Source organism: Podarcis filfolensis (assembly GCF_964270895.1).
Source record: "Podarcis filfolensis genome assembly, chromosome: 6".
Classification (NCBI taxonomy): Eukaryota; Metazoa; Chordata; class Lepidosauria; order Squamata; family Lacertidae; genus Podarcis; species Podarcis filfolensis.
This window is the reverse complement of record NC_139609.1, coordinates 81,484,137-81,502,486: the sequence shown is the minus strand read 5'-3', so window position 1 is coordinate 81,502,486 and position 18,350 is coordinate 81,484,137. Positions and strand designations below refer to the sequence as shown.

The following is an 18,350-nucleotide window of genomic DNA, read 5'->3' as shown; positions in this document are numbered from 1 at the left end:
CATAACCACTTAGCCACTGTGGCAAAAAAAGGATAAAGATGCCATGGGTCATTTGCCTTTACCCAGCCAGTGGTGGTTGGCAGAGTAGCATAGGCAGGCCAGTGTTGTTCACCTACCTTCTGAATGCCAAGCACCATTGCTGGTTCCTGAGATGGGGTGGCTCAGAGAACCCAGCATGGTGCAGGTAGCAGGAGCATGGCATCTACTCTGCCACCATGGCCGCAGCACAATGAACTCCCTGCACCTCACTCTAGCCCCTTCTCCAGAACCAGCAGTGATGCTCGGCACTGAGAACACCATCAAAGGACATTATTTCCACGTCAAAGAATACTGGGAACTTTAGGTTGTTAAGGAACTGTGGTTCTGTGAGGGGTGAACTACAGTTCCTAGGAATCTTAAAGGTAAAGGTAAAGGGACACCTGACCATTAGGTCCAGTTGTGACTGATTCTGGGGTTGCGGTGCTCATCTCGTTTTATTGGCCGAGGGAGCTTCTGGGTCATGTGGCCAGCATGACTAAGCCGCTTCTGGTGAACCAGAGCAGCACACGGAAACGCCATTTACCTTCCCGCCAGAGCGGTACCTATTTATCTACTTGCACTTTGACATGCTTTCAAACTGCTAGGTTGGCAGGAACAGGGACCGAGCAACGGGAGCTCACCCTGTCGCGGGGATTCGAACCGCCAACCTTCTGATCGGCAAGTCCTAAGCTCTGTGGTTTAACCCACAGCGCCACCCGCGTCCCTAGGAATCTTGGGGGAGGGGAAATATGATTTAAATGTATTCCGTGTATGTAGCCACGCAGTAAGTTTGCTCGTTCCCTGTGCCACCTCATCCCACCCATGACAACAGCCTGTTTGGACCATTCCACCAGCATAACATCACCAGAGTACTTGACGTAGTGCCAGCATAGCACTGCTTTTGCCAAATCCTGGATCCCTTCAGCCAGCATACGCTTTGGATTGTTCTGTGAGTCTTTTACTCCCTTATCCAAGACCTCAGCGGCTTTGGAATTTGAAACCTATTGCTTAAGAAAACAGTTTACCCAAAGAATTCTTAATTTGCTCACAGAAACTTTCCCCTGGTTTTAGATCCACATTTATTTCCCACCTAATTCTTTCAGCCCTGCACTTTTTCAGATCTTTTATTAACATTATTAAGCTTACTGAGAGAAGAAATATCATAAACAAGTCAGATATTCTCTTGCAAGCCCATGCGTTTATTTTTAAATCACCCTCCTTGTTTCAAAGGAAGAAAAACAAGGTCTTATTAATTTTGCATTCAAAGTCAGCCAACATCAACACTGTCACTTTCCAGGTAATTTATGTTATTAAAAATAGCAATGGTACCTTAAATATAGCACTATGAGGCAAACAAGGAATGAATGTAAGCATCAACTATGTCATCACATACCTAAACATTCGTTTTGGAACACCAGCTGACAGTATGTGTGGTTAAAAATTGCTGAGACAAAAATATTAATAATTCTCCTTTATGTTTACTGTGGTAATTGGGTTATGATTTGTAACTTATTTTTGTTTGTCCTCTTATGGCTAAACTAGGGTCTAAATAAGATGGAGGGGCCAGTCTGTTTCCAGTTAATGTCATGTTCACATGTCTTCATTCATAAGCTTTCCCTGTTCCATTTCTGTCTTCTGCAGGTGTTGTTTTTTAGAATTCACATGGAAAGTCACATTTGAATATCTATATTTAACACATTGTTGATTTATCCCCCACACACACACAAATACGCATTTCTCAACCTATTTTTTCTTTTAAAGCATACTTTCTATAAGTATTTCATCCTAAAATAACATTTATACACAATTTTGTACTTTTTGAAGCCATTAACTCCAACACAAAATTTGGAGAAACGTGGAACTGGAAGAGCAGCTGTGTTCAAGTCCATACATGAATCTGAGATATGGAACTGAAGCCAACTTGTTCTAGAATTATTATTATTATTATTATTATTATTCCTGGGGGATCCATACCCCTAAACATTTTATGAATCTTTGTCCTTTTGTCCATTTACTGTATTTATTTCCCCCAATTTGAACTATAAAATGGTGGTTTTCTTGAGTCAAAATGAGAGTACCTCTAAACATATTTTTTTTAGTTTACACTTCCCTTACTCTGATTTCGGCGACCCTCTACATTTATTTACCATTTCCCTTATTTAGTCTATGTTCCTATGCAATTACCTGCTAAGCCAAGCAAAAAAAATACTGCATTCTGATCATAAGCTTTAACATCTCTGAAATATACTCTGCGTCGAGATTGGATTTCATGCTCTTTATTCAGCTCATAGTGGTGAGAAGGAAGAACGAAAGTCCCCTCAAAGTATCTGCTTTATATACATTATTTACACAATGGGCTGCGCGTGATTGGCTAATTCCGGAATTCTCCTGTAGGCCAATCAGGTTGTGGATTCACTTCTATCTGGAGCATGATTGGGTGGTTCCTGCCGACCAATCATGCTGCTGCATTGTTCTAGGACCAATCAGACTGCTGCATTTTGGATCGTATTGTTCTAGGACCAATCAGACTGCTGCAGTTTGGATCCTATTCAACTCAGTACATAACAATCTCCATTTCACAAGTGTGAGTTAATCTGGACTGCAGACACTTGTCTACTTATTGCAACCACATCCAGACCACAAGCACTAAATATCTCCACTTGTCTGGACTGCTGACATTTGTCTAACTGTTACATTTGTTTGGGGGAAAGCAACATCCTCATTCCTCACACCCATAACCTGGGGTCTAAGTCAGCACCCCTTGCAAGAGGCAACTTATGAAAGCCTCCTAAGCTTAAGAGTCATGGAATGAGGGAGGTCCTCTGGTGGATCAAGAAGTGGCTAAGTAGCAGAAAGCAGAGAGTAGGAATAAATGGACAGTTCTCAGAATAGAGGGAAGTAAAAGCAGAGTCCCCCAAGTATTGGTATTGGGGACCAGTGCTTATTAACCTGTTCATAAATGATCTAGTCCTATGAGCATTGATGTGGCCAAGTTTGCTGACGATGCTGACTTGTTCAAGGACATTAAAACAAAAGGATATTGCAAATAGCTCCAAGATGGCCTCTTCAAACTGAGGGAATGGGTGGTAAATGCAGTTCAATGTAAACAAGTGTAAAGTGATCAGTGCCAGATTTAGGTTTGATGAGGCCCTAAGCTACTGAAGGTAATGGGGCCCTTTATATGTGATATTTTAGGGAGCAGGCTAGCAGGCGGGGCCCATTGCTTACATCATAGGAGCCGACAAACACAAAACACTGTTGCTGTATGTTGGTTTTATGTTATTTGTTTTTTATCTTATATTTTGGAAATGTACATCCAGTGTTTTTTCCCTTTAAATTTTTTTGGGGGCCCAAGAAAGTGGGGCCCTAAGCTATAGCTTGTTTATCTTATACGTGAATCCGGCACTGAAAGTGATGCATATCTGGATGGAAATAAAATCTTAATTTCACATATACACTCGTGGGGTCTGAACTGGCAGTGACTGAACAGGTACAAAACTTTGTGGTCATAGTGGTTGAAACTGTTGACCCAGTGTGTCACAGCTGTGAATTCCTTACTAGGAATTATTAGGAAAGGAATTGGAAATAAAACTGCCAATATCAAAGTTTTGAGCAGTACGCTGCTCTCTCTCTCTCTCTCTCTCTCTCTCTCTCTCTCTCTCTCTCTCTCTCTCTCTCTCACACACACACACACACACACACACACACTTTTAGTCCATAATAACATCTGAAAATGGCTGTACAAGAAGCAGTTTATGACTGACAGGTTCACACATACACTTTTTTCAGTACAAGGTCTAAGCTATATTTGTTGTCATAACCAAAAGAGGAAGCAGTCTTTACACAATTAGCTTCTTTATTACAAGCGCCTTGAAGCATAATTAATTCATGGCTTCTTCCATAATATTCTTTTAATTAGTGGTAAAAAGTAGTAGTATGCCTCGTAGACAGACTAGGCAATAAATTAATAGGTATAGAACATTATTTAATTACTGTGCTCAGTTATCTTGTTTTAAACAGAACTTGTATTTTTTAAATACACTCAAACAGACGACCATAAATATGCTGAAATCACACCTTAAAGTATATTCTCTCCTACTTTCATTATTCCGGTTTTATATGTCAGTAAAAAATAAAAGCAAAAATCCTTTCTTTACGTCACAAGAAATTCACCTTTAGATTCATCTTTAGAATGAATCTGTTGGATTTGGTGCAAGGAATTTATTTCATCATGACCTAGAGTAGCAATGGGATACCTGCAGCCTTCCAGGTGTTACTGAAGAACAAGTCCCATCATCCCTGGTCATTGGCCACACCAGCTGGAATCCGCCAACATCTGGAGGGCTAGCTCTGATCCAGAAACATATGTGGATTAGAAGAGCGAAGCTTATCCCTGTGAAAGGGTAAATGTTTTGTAGAGGAGATTGTCTGGATAGATTATTATCAACCCATTTTTTAAACTTGTCTTGGGGCACTACAAACCCAGGAAAGGGAGAGAGAGAACAAAGAGCCCATACTGATTCTGTGCTACTTGAAATTATTCAGCCACAGAGGTGCCAACACAGGAAGTTGAACAGGATGTCACTCAAAGTCAATGTAATTCCTGCTGCAGGCATTTTTCTCTTGTGTCATTGCGCCAACTACAATGATCCCTGTTAATCCAGTGCAGTCCCTGAACTGCTTTCAGGCAACAAGTACATTGGGAACATGAAAAAAACACTAAATCCTATAACTCATCGAGTCTGGTGACATGTTACACTCCCCTATGATTGCCAAGATGATCAAGAGTCTGGAAGTTAAGCCTTACGAGGAGCGCTTGAAGGAGCTGGGTATGTTTAGCCTGGAAAAGAGGAGACTGAGAGGAGATATGGTAGCCATCTTTGAATATCTAAAGGGCTGTCACATGGAAGAGGGAACATGCTTGTTTTCTCCTGCTCTGGAGGGTAGGACTCAAACCCATGGCTTCAAGTTGCAAGAAAGGAGATTCCGACTAAACATCTGGAAAAACTGTCTGACAGTAAGAGCTGTTCAGCAGTGGTACAGACTCCCATGAGAGATGGTGGACCCTCCTTCCTTTTAAGCAGAGGTTGGATGGCCATCTGTCATGGATGCTTTAGCTGAGATTCCTGCATTGCAGGGGGTTGGACTAGATGACCCTTGGGTCCCTTCCAACTCTAAGATTCTATGATTTATAAAACATGGCCATACACAGCAAAGCTCTACTGTTTCAGAATTCTGTCAGAGATAGCCAGAGTTTCATCAGCAAACACACATGGAAGTCACCTTTCTCTCTAATCTAATCTAGTCTAATATTTCTCCCTGTTGTCTCTGCTTATGAGTAGACCCACCCCCTACCTCAGGGTACCTCGGGGTACCTCAGTGGTACCTCGGTTTAAGAACTTAATTCGTTCTGGAGGTCCATTCTTAACCTGAAACTGTTCTTAACCTGAGGTACCACTTTAGCTAATGGGGCCTCCCGCTGCTGCCGCGCCTTCGGAGCACGATTTCTGTTCTCATCCTGAAGCAAAATTCTTAACCCAAGGTACTATTTCTGGGTTAGCAGAGTCTGTAACCTGAAGCTTATGTAACCTGAGGTACCACTGTATTCTATATTAACAGCCATCTCCGTCCCTCTACAGTGAAAAAAAATGGCACCAAGAAAGCACCCGAACCTTAAACATTATGAGCCAGTGTGATGTAGTGGTTAGTGTTGAACTGCAACTTGGGAGACCTGAGTTCAAATCCACACTCAGCCAGAAAATTCGCTGGGCAACCTTGGGCCAGCCACCTACTAGCAGCCTAACCTTCCACACAAGGTAGTTGTCAATGCAAAACTGGAAGGGAAGAACCACACGTCACACTGAGGCTGGATCTAGACACATCAAAGAAGCGTTTCTATTAAACGCGTTGTAAGCTTTCTATGAGAAATCAGTCTGGCAAAAACGGAACTCCACAGCACCACCTGGTGTCACAGAGTTATAATGCATATACAACACATATAAAGCACTTTTTCTTTACCAATCTAGCTGAGTCTCGTGTCCCTTGCAGGAAAGTTGGGATATAAATTGGTACAAGGTATGGGATGTAGGCTCAATAGTGTTATATGCTGCCCCCATCTCCAAGCAGTGAGAGACTCCAGGGGTAAATAATATTTTTAACATTGTGTATAGGTTGGTATTTATATGCCATTGGTTTTGGTGAGAAAAATAGAACGAGAAAGTTAATTGTATCATTGCACGGCACCCCAATCTCTGAACGGTGCGAGGCTCCACAGTTCCAGGAGCTTAATCCAGGGTTTCCTTGGAATAAGAGACAGCAGTGACTGCAGTGTCTTTATGATATATGGTTTATTTGCACATATATACAAAACCTGAGCCTATGGTGGTGGTGTTCACAGCATTAACACCCACAGCCTTCAATTCCAGCAGAAATCAAGCATGTCTCTCCTTCTCAGGCTTCTGCCTGTGTCCTGCTTCCAGCTTCTAGCTCATACACACAACTCTGAGTTTTGTCCTTCTCACCAAGAGCCAGTGGAGGGGGCCCCACCCATTTACCCTCTAGCACAGAGACACTTCCTTTGTTACCCTAAAGGTAAAGGGACCCCTGACCATTAGGTCCAGTTGTGGCCGACTCTGGGGTTGCGGTGCTCATCTCACTTTATTGGCCGAGGGAGCTGGCGTACAGCTTCCAGGTCATGTGGCCAGCATGACTAAGCCGCTTCTGGCAAACCAGAGCAGTGCACGGAAACACCGTTTACCTTCCTGCTGGAGCGGTACCGATTTATCTACTTGCACTTTGACGTGCTTTCGAACTGCTAGGTTGGCAGGAGCAAGGACCAAGCAACGGGAGCTCACCCTGTTGCGGGGATTCAAACTGCTGACCTTCTGATCGGCAAGTCCTAGGCTCTGTGGTTTAGAGCACAGCGCCACCCCCGTCCCTAGCAGCCAATAATTAAGGAACATTACCAAGCAGCTGGCCTGGCTACTTCAACAATGGAGTCCTCCATTGGATTTTAACCCTTTCTGGATCCAAGAATTAGAAGGGTCTCAGGCATGCAGCCTAACACACATAACCCGCCAACTCACAACAATACGTTAACTCTCTCTTGCTGCAATCATTGATGCTGTAAAATACTTGACTTTTGCTGGTTTGTTCTCTGTATCTCTTATCTCTCATAATTCTTTTTAATCTTTTCCCGGAGTGCTTATCGCTCTTATATATTACTGCTTAGCTATCACCGCAAACATATTGCTACCACTTTTCCACGTTTTGACAAGCCACATAAGGAGCAAAAAGTGGCTGCTTTTTGTGAATCATAATGAGCCTCCCCAAAATAACCAAGACAGTGATTTTTGCAAAGCTTTACCCATTAATGTAGAAGGAAAAAAGAAAAAAGAAATATATCTGACATTTTTAGGTTTGCTAAGAACCTCTCCCACATGCGAAAGATTGCTCTTAATGCAGGGCAAAATTAAGTTCTAATAGCCCACATTTTACCTTAATCGTTCTGAATTATCATTGCTCCTTGCAGAAAGGCTCTCAGGTCTGGTGACTAGGCAGCAGATAAAAAGGTTAGAAAACATGTACCTGACAAGTGCATCAAAACTCAAAGCAGGTGCTACGTGCTTTTGCAAATTTCTGAAAGGTCGGTCATGATGAAGCAAGTCCGCATCCTCAGTGAGCATCATGCTTTTGTGTGGAGCTTTGTCACACTTACTAGAGAAATAATGGCAAGTGAAGAACTTGGCAAGTGAATAACAGGGTAATAAGTTTATTATTAGCTACCACAGGCACACACAACTAGCCTCTAATCAGGACTGGCCAGAAAATATTGTTGCCTCAGTCCCCCCCCCCCCCGCCCCTGCCACTCATCCCTTGGCCCTCCAGCTGTTCTGGGACTGCAATTCCCATCATCCCTGACCACTGGTCCTGTTAGTTAGGGATGATGGGAGTTGTAGTCCCAAAACAGCTGGAGGGCCAAGTTTGGCCATGCCTGCGTGTATACCGAAGCCAACTGGGCAGGTGATGAGTCGGCACGTTCCACCACACCTGAGGGCTGTAGGCTAGCTTAGAGGATGCTGGGCATGCCGTGTGGTACCCACAGCTCTGACCTGCAACAATTCATCACGGCTGCCTGCCTCCAGCCCCCACCCCAAGTGATTTAATAATCAAGGCCTTTTCCTAGGGAACTCTAAAGATCATAGTTCTATGAGGAGAATAATCCCTTTATAAACTACAGTTCCCAGGATGCTTTGGGGGGAGCCATTACTGTTTAAAGTGGCATGATACTTTAAGTATGTAAAGTACAGATGACTCACATGTGGGTTCATAAATGTACTGGGTGCCTGTGATGGCCTGGGGTTCGGACTCAGATGCTGAACCTGAGAGACCCCAGCCTGCACAGGATTCCCCGCCTCCAGAACCAGCTGAGCCGGGGCTGGGGCATGAGCCTGAAGGGTCCTCATCTGTGCTGGATCCAGGTGCAGGCATCAGCTGAGTCTGCTCTGGCTCCTGAGGTGATGGAGGACCCATTGCCTGCAGGTGCTCCACTCTCAGCCCCGTCAGAGGAAGCTGAGGTTGCCTCTGGGTCCAGTAACCCTCCAGCCTCTACTGAGCTGCAGAGGCTCAGGGCAGAGAGGCGGAGGGAACTAAGTTCCCACAGGAGGAGTGCTGGACTCCAGGCCAGGAGAGGCGAGTCACCAGAGGATCGGGGCCGCCCTATGCCTCAGGGCAGATAAAAGCCGGCCAGCCCCAGTCCTAAGTTGTGGGGGCAACATTGTTGGTTGCTAGTTCCTGCCTGAACCCTGTCCTGCTTTTCTGCATGAGCTCCTGACCCGCCCTGGTTCCTTGCTTGCATGCCTGTTCCTGACTTCACCCAACTCCCTGCCCTGCACCCAGCTTCAGCTACTATGGACTGCCTCCACGTTGCACCTTTGACCATGGACCGGACTTGGACCTCGCCTCTCATGTAACCCACGGGACCAGCACAGTGCCATTTTAAGAACTGTCTACACAGTGCTATTTTTCTAGAAAAAAGACGTGCCAGAACTCACCATGAACACTTCTCTTGCTCTCTTAGAATGGCAATGGTGCCCATCTGAGAGGTGCCAGAACTGAGTTCCAGTAAGCTCCAGCTGAAAAAAGTCCTGGGCCTACGAATATTTTTTCAATATAATTTTGAAGCTTCTCTCTCTCTCTCTCTCTCTCCCCCCCCCCCCCCAGTCTCTGTTGCATTTACTACTTTCCCCCCATTTCCCCCCTCTTATCTGACCTAAGCATTAGGGGCTTGAGGAGGGGGGCTGTCAACATGCAGCAAGACCCTCTGACGTTATCAACTGCAGCTTAAACCTCAGTTTATCTTTTCAGCCAAAAATAAATCCACGCTAATAAAATAAAATCCCTTTTCTGCAAAACCAGTTAAAATAACAGTTACCTTAGCGACATTTAAGAATTCATTGCAGGCCCTCCCTGCCAGCTATAATGTCAACATGCCTTTGATTTAGGAACGACAGTTCCTATGACAACTGATGCATGTAGATAGAAGAGAGTCTGGACTCTCCCAAAATGTCAAAAGCGTATGTTGACACATAGGTTAAAAAACAGGAAGGAGCGGAGTATCCAGTGCAAATATAGTCTATATGTATTTGCCACCCTGGGTTCCTTTAGAAGGAAAGGCAGTATATAAATTCAAAATAAATAATAATAGTAATAGTAATGCCAAACCTTTTTGAAATATGGTGCTGGAGGAGACTCTTGAGAGTCCCATGGACTGCAAGAAGATCAAACCTATCCATTCTGAAGGAAATCAGCCCTGAGTGCTCACTGGAAGGACAGATCCTGAAGTTGAGGCTCCAATACTTTGGCCACCTCATGAGAAGAGAAGACTCCCTGGAAAAGACCCTGATGTTGGGAAAGATGGAGGGCACAAGGAGAAGGGGACGACAGAGGACGAGATGGCTGGACAGTGTTCTTGAAGCTACCAGCATGAGTTTGACCAAACTGCGGGAGGCAGTGGAAGACAGGAGTGCCTGGTGTGCTCTGGTCCATGGGGTCACGAAGAGTCAGACACGACTAAACAACAACAATGTCAAACGTATCCATCAGATCTGGAATTCTGCTTGAAAAACTCCAATCAGACTACTTAAATTAGTTAATTAGAATGCCATATACAAATATCTACAGAGGGTTTGGATACTGGAAGATGGTAGGTGTACAAAGCAGAAGAGGGCATGAAGAGAGGGGCTGAATCACTGGAACTTTGATGTCCCAGCAGTCTCAAAGTAGGAATTACCGAAGCAGCTCATCCATAAGGACAGACACACACACCCCAACACGAGCTGGTGTGTTGTTGTTGCTTGCTGAGAAGGAGAGGAGATGTTGGGGAGTTTGACGTAGTGCGGGCACACCAGCAGAAACACTGGATTGGCTCTGCCGTTGCACCCACACTGCGCTGACCTCCCTGACATCTCGTCCCTCTCTCTGTCCCAATGTGTGACATTGTCATTTCATAGCGATTGAATGGCAATCCATTTTATTGACAGAGATGGGGAACTAGCAATCATGAATGAAGAAGAATATACGGTTAGCTCTGCGTACCTCAACACCTTTTCATCGGCTTATGTTAACATTAAACCAGCCACTGATACATCACATTTTGCCTCTGTGTTGTTAGATATGCCCCTGCTGCCCAAGAGGTGGAAAGGGCACCTGAAGGGGTTTGTTTCCTCTGTAAATGAGAGTCCTGGAGGCTCACCGTACTGCCGTACTATTTTCTGTATTTACAAATGTACAAGCTGAGCAAAGTGCAGGCAAATACATTCCCAGGCCTAACCAGTGCACCGGGACTTCTGGCAGTTGCTAGGGACCCTGAAAACCCCATGATGGGCAGCTGGGTCTTTAACAGCCATTTAACATTTCATGAGGGGGGAATCTCAAGACTCAGGATCCAGATATGCCCCGCAGGCCTCTCTGGACCTCAGAACTCTCCCCAGGTCACATCCAATCTCCCCAGGCAACTAGCCTACTGCACAAAGGCAGCATTTACATGCATTGCTCCGCCCACTTTTGCCTCAGGCCCCACCCACCAGTGGCACGTGACTCCTGGAAGGTTGGCCAGAAAGGAATGCAGCCCTATAGGTTCCTCACCCTTCTCCGAAATGTACTTTTGCCTAAGAGCATTGTGGGACATTTTAAATGGTAGGATCACAACTGTCCGCCACATTCACCAACTCACACTGGCGGTCTGCCAGAATAGAGGTGGATAGATAGTAGTTCTGGACCTAGCGTTAGTTCTTGGGAAGATTGGCAATAGATGGGCAATGCTTACTGACCAGCTGCAGCAACAAAATTATTCCACCTCCATGAGGAAATGTAGGAAACCAGGAGTTGATTTTTGTGTGGAAGAGAAGTGAGTGCTTTTCAGTTATGATACTCAAAACAAATCCCTGGGCTCATCATCATCATCATTTTATTTGTATGCTGCTTTTGCATAGTTGAAGCCATGTTCAAGGCAGCTTACAATATGAAAAGATATACATAATTTAAAAAGTAGTCATAAACAATAAATAAAACACATCAAAAAGTACACAAGAAAACTTAAACAAATTCCACATACAGTCATACCTCATGTTACGTTTGCTTTAGCTTGCGCGTTTTCAAGTTGGGTCCCGTGGCGACCCAGAAGTAACAGAATGGGTTACTTCCAGGTTTCGCCGCTCGTGCATGCGCAGACGCACAAAATGACATCATGCACATGCGCAGAAGCAATGAATCACGACCCGTGCGTACACAGATGCGCAGGCGCGGGTTGCTTTCTTTTCAGGTTGCAAACAGGCCTCCGGAATGGATCCCATTTGCAATCAGAGGTACCACTGTAAATCCTAAGATATAAATATACAAAAATATCATATCAATAACAGCAACAACAAAAACCAACAAAACCACTTAAACAATGCCCCTGAATAACCAGATCTTTGTCCAGTTTCACTTATACCGAAATACACTGTCATAGCAAAGGAGGGGGGAGGAATTGTGTCTGTGAACAAGCAACAATGGATAGAGGCAAGTTAAATAAACATGGGCATTTCAGTGCCTGTCCCTGAAGTTCAACTGGAAGGTACTTGTAAATAGGTTGAGTACATGGATGGTTGGATATGAATCATTCCCAACAGTGAGAGAGGAGACACAACATTGCTGTGTTCCACACCCAGTGTCCTGTACATCCCAATAGGCAAGCAGCGTGGTTGCTCATCTTACACATAGGTGGCCCCTAGTCCACAGTTCCAGCTAACTCCAACTAAGCTCCCAACTCTCTTTTTTTCTCTCTAAATTCAAACTGTAAAATTGCCTGCTTCTCAACCAATCTCCTGTACAGCACAGGTTCCAGACCCCATCTCCTCAGGTAAATTACCCATTCAAGAAATGCATCCTTAATCAAAGAGAACCATTGATATTCTTTTGAGAAGTCCTACATTACTGAGCATTAGGTGCCACTTTAAGAAAATCGCAATGATAGGCCCATTCACAGAAACGAAGGCAGCCAAACTCACAATGATAGTCAAGTAATCCTTTTCATGTTCATAAGTATCTGTCTCTCGTTCTCTAAATAATCTTAAATGCATAGGCTACAGCAACTCACTCACCTTCCAGTGGGGGCAAAAGCTAAAATTTGATACCCTGGTTGCCAGAAAAGTTTGGAAATCCTGTCATATATACGTAGTTCCTCTCTATCCTTTGAAAGTGAGGACATGAACTCCACATCACAGCAGGTCTTGGTTTGAGTGAGGGGTGGGGGGTAGGATTTCTGATGGCAGAGAAGTGAGAAGTCTGAAAATGAGACAAAGCACATGCATGCCCTCCAACATTTCTCTGATGAAAATAGGGACGCCCCATTCCATAATTATAATTTTACTATTTATACACCACACATCTTACTGGGTTGCCCAGCCACTCTGGGCAGCTTTCAACATATATAAAAACATAATAAAACATTTTTAAAAAATACTTCCCTATACAGGATTGCCTTCAGATGGCTCAGGGATCAGATAAGTCCATACCCTCCAACATTTCTCCAGTGAAAATAGGGACATCCCAAGGAAAAGTGGGACGTTCCAGGATCAAATCAGAAAATTTGGCTTCTCCAAATCAGGGATGTCCCTGAAAAATAGGGACACTGCACATGTGAAGAGGGCTTCTTCTTGTAGCCCAGACACATAAATACAACTTGCATTTTGCAATTGTCTATTTGTTTCTGGCTATCCCTGCACAACCCCTCTGCTCCAAAAATTGTTGGGACAAATGAAGCACATAGTCTCTTGCATAGGTCAGAGACCTTGCAAGGCAGAGAAGCCAAACAATAATATAAAACATGGCTGGGGAACCTGAGCCAGATCGACTACAGCTCCCATCATTCTTGATCACTGGCCATGCTGACTGGGGCTGACTGGGGAGCTGGAGTCTATTAACAACAGGAGGACTACAGGTTCCCCATCCCAAGTCTAATGGGAACAAATGGACCACAGCGAACCATTGACTCATGCACTCCCCTTTTCCTCTGCTCCTCTGACATCTGCTTTCACTTGAGAACGAGCCACACTTCTGTACTATGGACAAACTCAAGAAACTGGGAAACTGTGGTTTGTTCTAGCCAGAGTTAGTTTAAGCAACCCAGAAGTCATGTATTCTGATGGCCTGGTTTGTTTCAACTAATTTTGGCTAGAACAAATCACAGTTCCTCAGGTGAGTGCATAACATACAGTTGTGTGTTGTGTGTGTGTGTGTGGTTTTTTTGGAAATAAATTTTTATTTGATTTTCCAAAGTATAAACACACAACAAAACCAATTCCGAATCTAATTATCGAGATTACTCTGAATCTCCTGACTTCCTCCCATCCCTTCCATGGGTCCTATTAATTCTATTTTCAACTGCATATCAATACTTCTTCAATTTTTCATCTTCTTAGATTATCTATACATTCTGTTACATTACAGGTGTGTTTAAAATCCTGTTAATGTTTTGACCTGTTTACAGTGATTTTGTATTTACATTAGAAATATTTCCCATTCTTTTTTAAATTTACTGTCTTTTTGATTCCTGAGCTTCCCAGTTAGTTTTGCCATTTCGGCATAGTCCATCAGCTTGATTTGCCATTCAGTTGTGTTGTGTTTTTGTTCTAAAGTGGAAGTGGAAGCTTTCACATGCCTCCTCTTACACACAAAGCCACAGCTCAATGGTACAGTGGTACAAACCCTGGTATTATTACTATTATGATCTTCTTCTTCCTCCTCCTCCTCCCTTCATCCAAAGATCTCAGGGCTAGTTAAATGCACCAATGGGGTCCAAAGGGAGGAAGGGATGGGAAGAGGAACCTGTGAGCATAAAGTTAGAGATGTGTTCTCTTACTCCTCTACCATTATCAGACTCGGTCCCTCACAGTACAGTTGGAGACAGCTGGCAGTGGGTCAAACCAAGAATGAAACAAGTAGGAGGCTAGACTTCTGCCCTCAGATGCAGTGGAGATAGCTGCAAAACATTGCTAAGGTACATGAAAGGAAACTCATTTTTGTATTTATAGACAATGAAACTTTTGTACAGTTCAGGAGCTTATTAGCTGAGACACAAGATAAGCCCCAAAAAGTGCACATAAACTCATGCAATCTGCTGGGATTCTGAACAAACTTGAGCTAAAAGTAACCGCTCATTATGACATCTACAAATTCAAAAGGTTGTTTATATTGTGATCACACAACACTTGAGTGGCTTTTTTGTTTGCTTGTTTGCTTGTTTGCTTGCTTGCTGGCTTTTATTGCTAACATTTAACTTTTTGGCTCAGTTTTCTGTACACTTCTTTGCTTTCCTCACTCCATTTTTCACCTGTGTTTTTTAATTTGCACTTCTTGTTCGGAAGATTACTGCTGGAAATGCGCTAATAAAGTTCAGGCAGGGACAACAAAATATCCAACTGAAGGTGTCATTTGTATTGGGCCAATACCCCAATGAAATACATGAAAGAAGAATCAATAAAGGGAAGTTGGGGGAATTGATGAAACAGAACAAAAGACTGGGGAGTTTTTCAAAAACAGAGACTAAGAAGTACTTCCAAAAATCTATAGTATGAGATGTGTCACTTCTGAATACTGCTAATGCTTGAAGATAAGACAATGGAAGGGAGCCATCTTAAATTACGCATATATTTGCATTAAATCTAGCTCTTTCATTCTATTTATAGACACAGAACATATGAAAACCAATTTACATGTTAGTAACTTTCGGAAATGGCTTGAAATATTTGCATAATTTAGCCCAAGATGCTGTGTGCAAATTAGATATGCCCCTTATTTTGCAGAAAGTAGTTATATATTTCAACTAACAAGCAAGCTGTGAGAGAACTTTGTGAGGACTACAAACCGACTAAAGGATAATTTAATGGTTGTTGTTCTCCTGCAGGACTGGCCCTACCTTTAGGTAGAGTGAGACCACTGTTCCAGGCAGTGGGTGCTGGGGGAGGGGGGCAATGGTTTTGAGAGAGGGAGGTGTTTAAAATAAATAAAAGGATAGGAAAGTTTCTTCCTACAATATCTCTCCAGACTTAAATTTTTAAAGGAAGGCAGACTGGACCCTGCCTTTCCGACTTCTGAAAGTCAAAAGAGAATGCTGCAGATTTGGTTTCAAGCGATTATGCAACAGGAGAATGTTATTCAAGGGAGCGGGCATAGGCTACAGCCAAGTACAAACTCTTAACTGAATGCCAGAATTCACCACTAAAGCGTTTTGTGAAGGAAATTTCAGAGTGAAAAGCCTGGAACAAGAACACTACAAAACAAAGAACACCTGATAGAACAGAACAGCCTGAATTTATCTATATTTGATACTGAACATTTGCAGACTGCTCACGATAACACTAATGCAAAAGATGACTATGCAAACAAATACTCTGGTTGTGGTCTTCATGGGGTTTCAGAGGAGCTGTACATGAAGATCCAAAGCATTGATCCTGAGACATTGTGCAAGTAAAACGCGTGCTCTGGCAGTGAGTGACGGCTCCTTGCTAAGTCCTTCCCCAGTTTGTAATTTTTTCCAGGAAACATATGATTGGACACTGTGGAAAGCAGGTTGCTAGTGCATGTGGGCCCTTGCTCTGTTCTAGCAGGAACTCGTATGCTTTCTTAGGGCTGTAAACCATGCCTGATCACCTCTTAAAACAGTTTTCCTGGAATACATCATGCAACCTTTTTGTTTTAGGTAAAGGTAAAGGGACCCCTGACCATTAGGTCCAGTTGTGACCGACTCTGGGGTTGCGGCGCTCATCTCACTTTACTGGCCGAGGGAGCCGGCGTACCGCTTCCAGATCATGTGGCCAGCATGACTAAGCTGCTTTTGGCGAACCAGAGCAGCACATGGAAACGCCGTTTACATTCCCGCCAGAGCGGTACCTATTTATCTACTTGCACTTTGACGTGCTTTCAAACTGCTAGGTTGGCAGGAGCAGGGACGGAGCAACGGGAGCTCACCCCGTCGCGGGGATTTGAACCACCGACCTTCTGATCGGCAAGTCCTAGGCTTGGTGGTTTAACCCACAGGCATTCACCAAAGTTGCATGTTGTAAACAATCATATGAGTGGGTGCAGAAAAATGCTGCCAAGCTCTGCCCCTCTGGTGCAACTTCATTATTCCATGTACAGTCCCTCATTAATCTTAGAGTGAAAATTTGCAGCGGGGAGTCTATTCTATTCACGGGCCTGCCGAATCAGGGTTTCAAATCATGCAGGGAGCCTCCAGAAGCAGAAGTTGTTCCCTGCTTCAAACTCTCACCCTTAAACTCATGGAGAGTTCTAAATTGAGTAGAATTGATGTGCCACAGGGGGTAGATCTTGACAGCACACACCCCATGCTTCCCTGCATAATTGCTTACATGAGGCTGCATTGAACAGCCAAATAGGGCTACAGACTGATTCCTGCACAGAGGTGTCATGCGAAAGCGCTTAAAGAACTTATGTTTCTTAGGAATAATTGCATGATAGGTCGCATAGGAATCAAAGATACACTTGCTCTTTCCTGATCATCCATATCGCTTTTTAAATGTTATCTCCCATCCAAATGACATGTTTGCTCATGTTTTTACAGTGGGATCCAGCTCGATCCAGCACTCTGATTACATGACTAACGAGAGCTACACTAGTGACATTTTGAAATATACACATCACTGTGCTTTACTTTTGTAAAACAATAAGCCCACCAGAAGAACAAAATTGACAGATGGCTGGCAAACAACCTCACTGAGAGTGATGTGCTCAGAGGAGGTGGTGGTAATCCAAAATGATGTGCAGGTCGCATCTCAGGTGTTGTTGAAGTCCAAAAGGCAGTATTTGGAATGACCTCAGTGGACTTCAGAGCAGGTTTCTATAGTCCTGACAGGTATAAAGGTTTAGCGCTGCGTCTGGCATAACACAGTTCTCAAGATCCCTTACCCCTGCCCTCCACATTCATCCATATACTATATACACACACATACACGTTCTCAAGAAAAACACCACGATTTCCCAAATGGTACACATTCTCTCTTTCCGATTCAGTCCTAGTAAACATCGTTTCTGTTTGCATTGTTGAGCCCCATTACAGCTAAACTACTGTTCAGAACCACCAACTGGTCCTGAATGTGACAGCCCATTGCCCAAGAAATATGGATTCTGACAGTGCCTGCACTTTTAGACTTTTTGTATCTTTTGTACAACTCAAAGACCTGGCAATTTCATCCTTTTTCCCACAATTGCACATCACCCAAATAGTGATATTTTAATCCAACGCTATTCACTGCCTTCCTTGTTACTCTGGAAAGATACAAAGTTATTTGTATTGATTGAACACTCCTAGGTGGGCGGGTTTCACTCTTTAAAAAACACAGGCACACAATCTAATATTAGGCTTTGTATGTTGCAAAGTAAACTTTTCCCCACATGTAGGGCAAGCGGTTTCTATAGAAACGAATGCTTTTCCCATTCCACATTAGAGTTGCTATAGCAACATATCAAGAGTTATAGAAATATGTAAGAGAAATTAACTTCTCAATCGTGTTCTCCTCCTCCTTTTTTTTCTGTGCCCCTTCAATTTTCTAACTATGAAGCCTTCATTTGTTCTCATAGTTTTCGAGTGTGCAAGATGTTTTCCCAGAACAGAACAGAAAAGCAGTTCTCACCAGGTCCTACTTCAATCCACGTCTTTGTGTGTTTCTTCAGCTGAATTAAATGACCCACTCCAAATGGATTGAGCACTTCATGCAATGCGTTCAGGTAACAAGCCCGGATCAGCTAAATTGTGCCTATTTAGAGTGGAGTGC

At 43.6% G+C, this 18,350-nt stretch overlaps 1 protein-coding gene and 1 long non-coding RNA gene across 4 annotated transcripts in view; one reads left to right on the top strand and one right to left on the bottom strand.

The window, feature by feature from the left end:
* ADNP (activity dependent neuroprotector homeobox) overlaps nucleotides 1-18,350 on the top strand; it is a 312,543-nt gene that overhangs the window by 131,570 nt on the left and 162,623 nt on the right. The window lies entirely within an intron of this gene.
* LOC310764845 overlaps nucleotides 1-18,350 on the bottom strand; it is a 57,129-nt gene that overhangs the window by 8,315 nt on the left and 30,464 nt on the right. The window contains exons 2-3 of one of the 3 annotated variants that reach the window (XR_014549268.1): nucleotides 12,660-12,820; nucleotides 11,641-11,897 (exon numbers count right to left, since the gene is read on the bottom strand). This is a non-coding gene — a long non-coding RNA (uncharacterized lncRNA). Of the gene's footprint in view, nucleotides 1-11,640; nucleotides 11,898-12,659; nucleotides 12,952-18,350 lie in introns of those variants that run through there. The other 2 variants (XR_014549269.1, XR_014549270.1) reach the window with 2 other exon arrangements.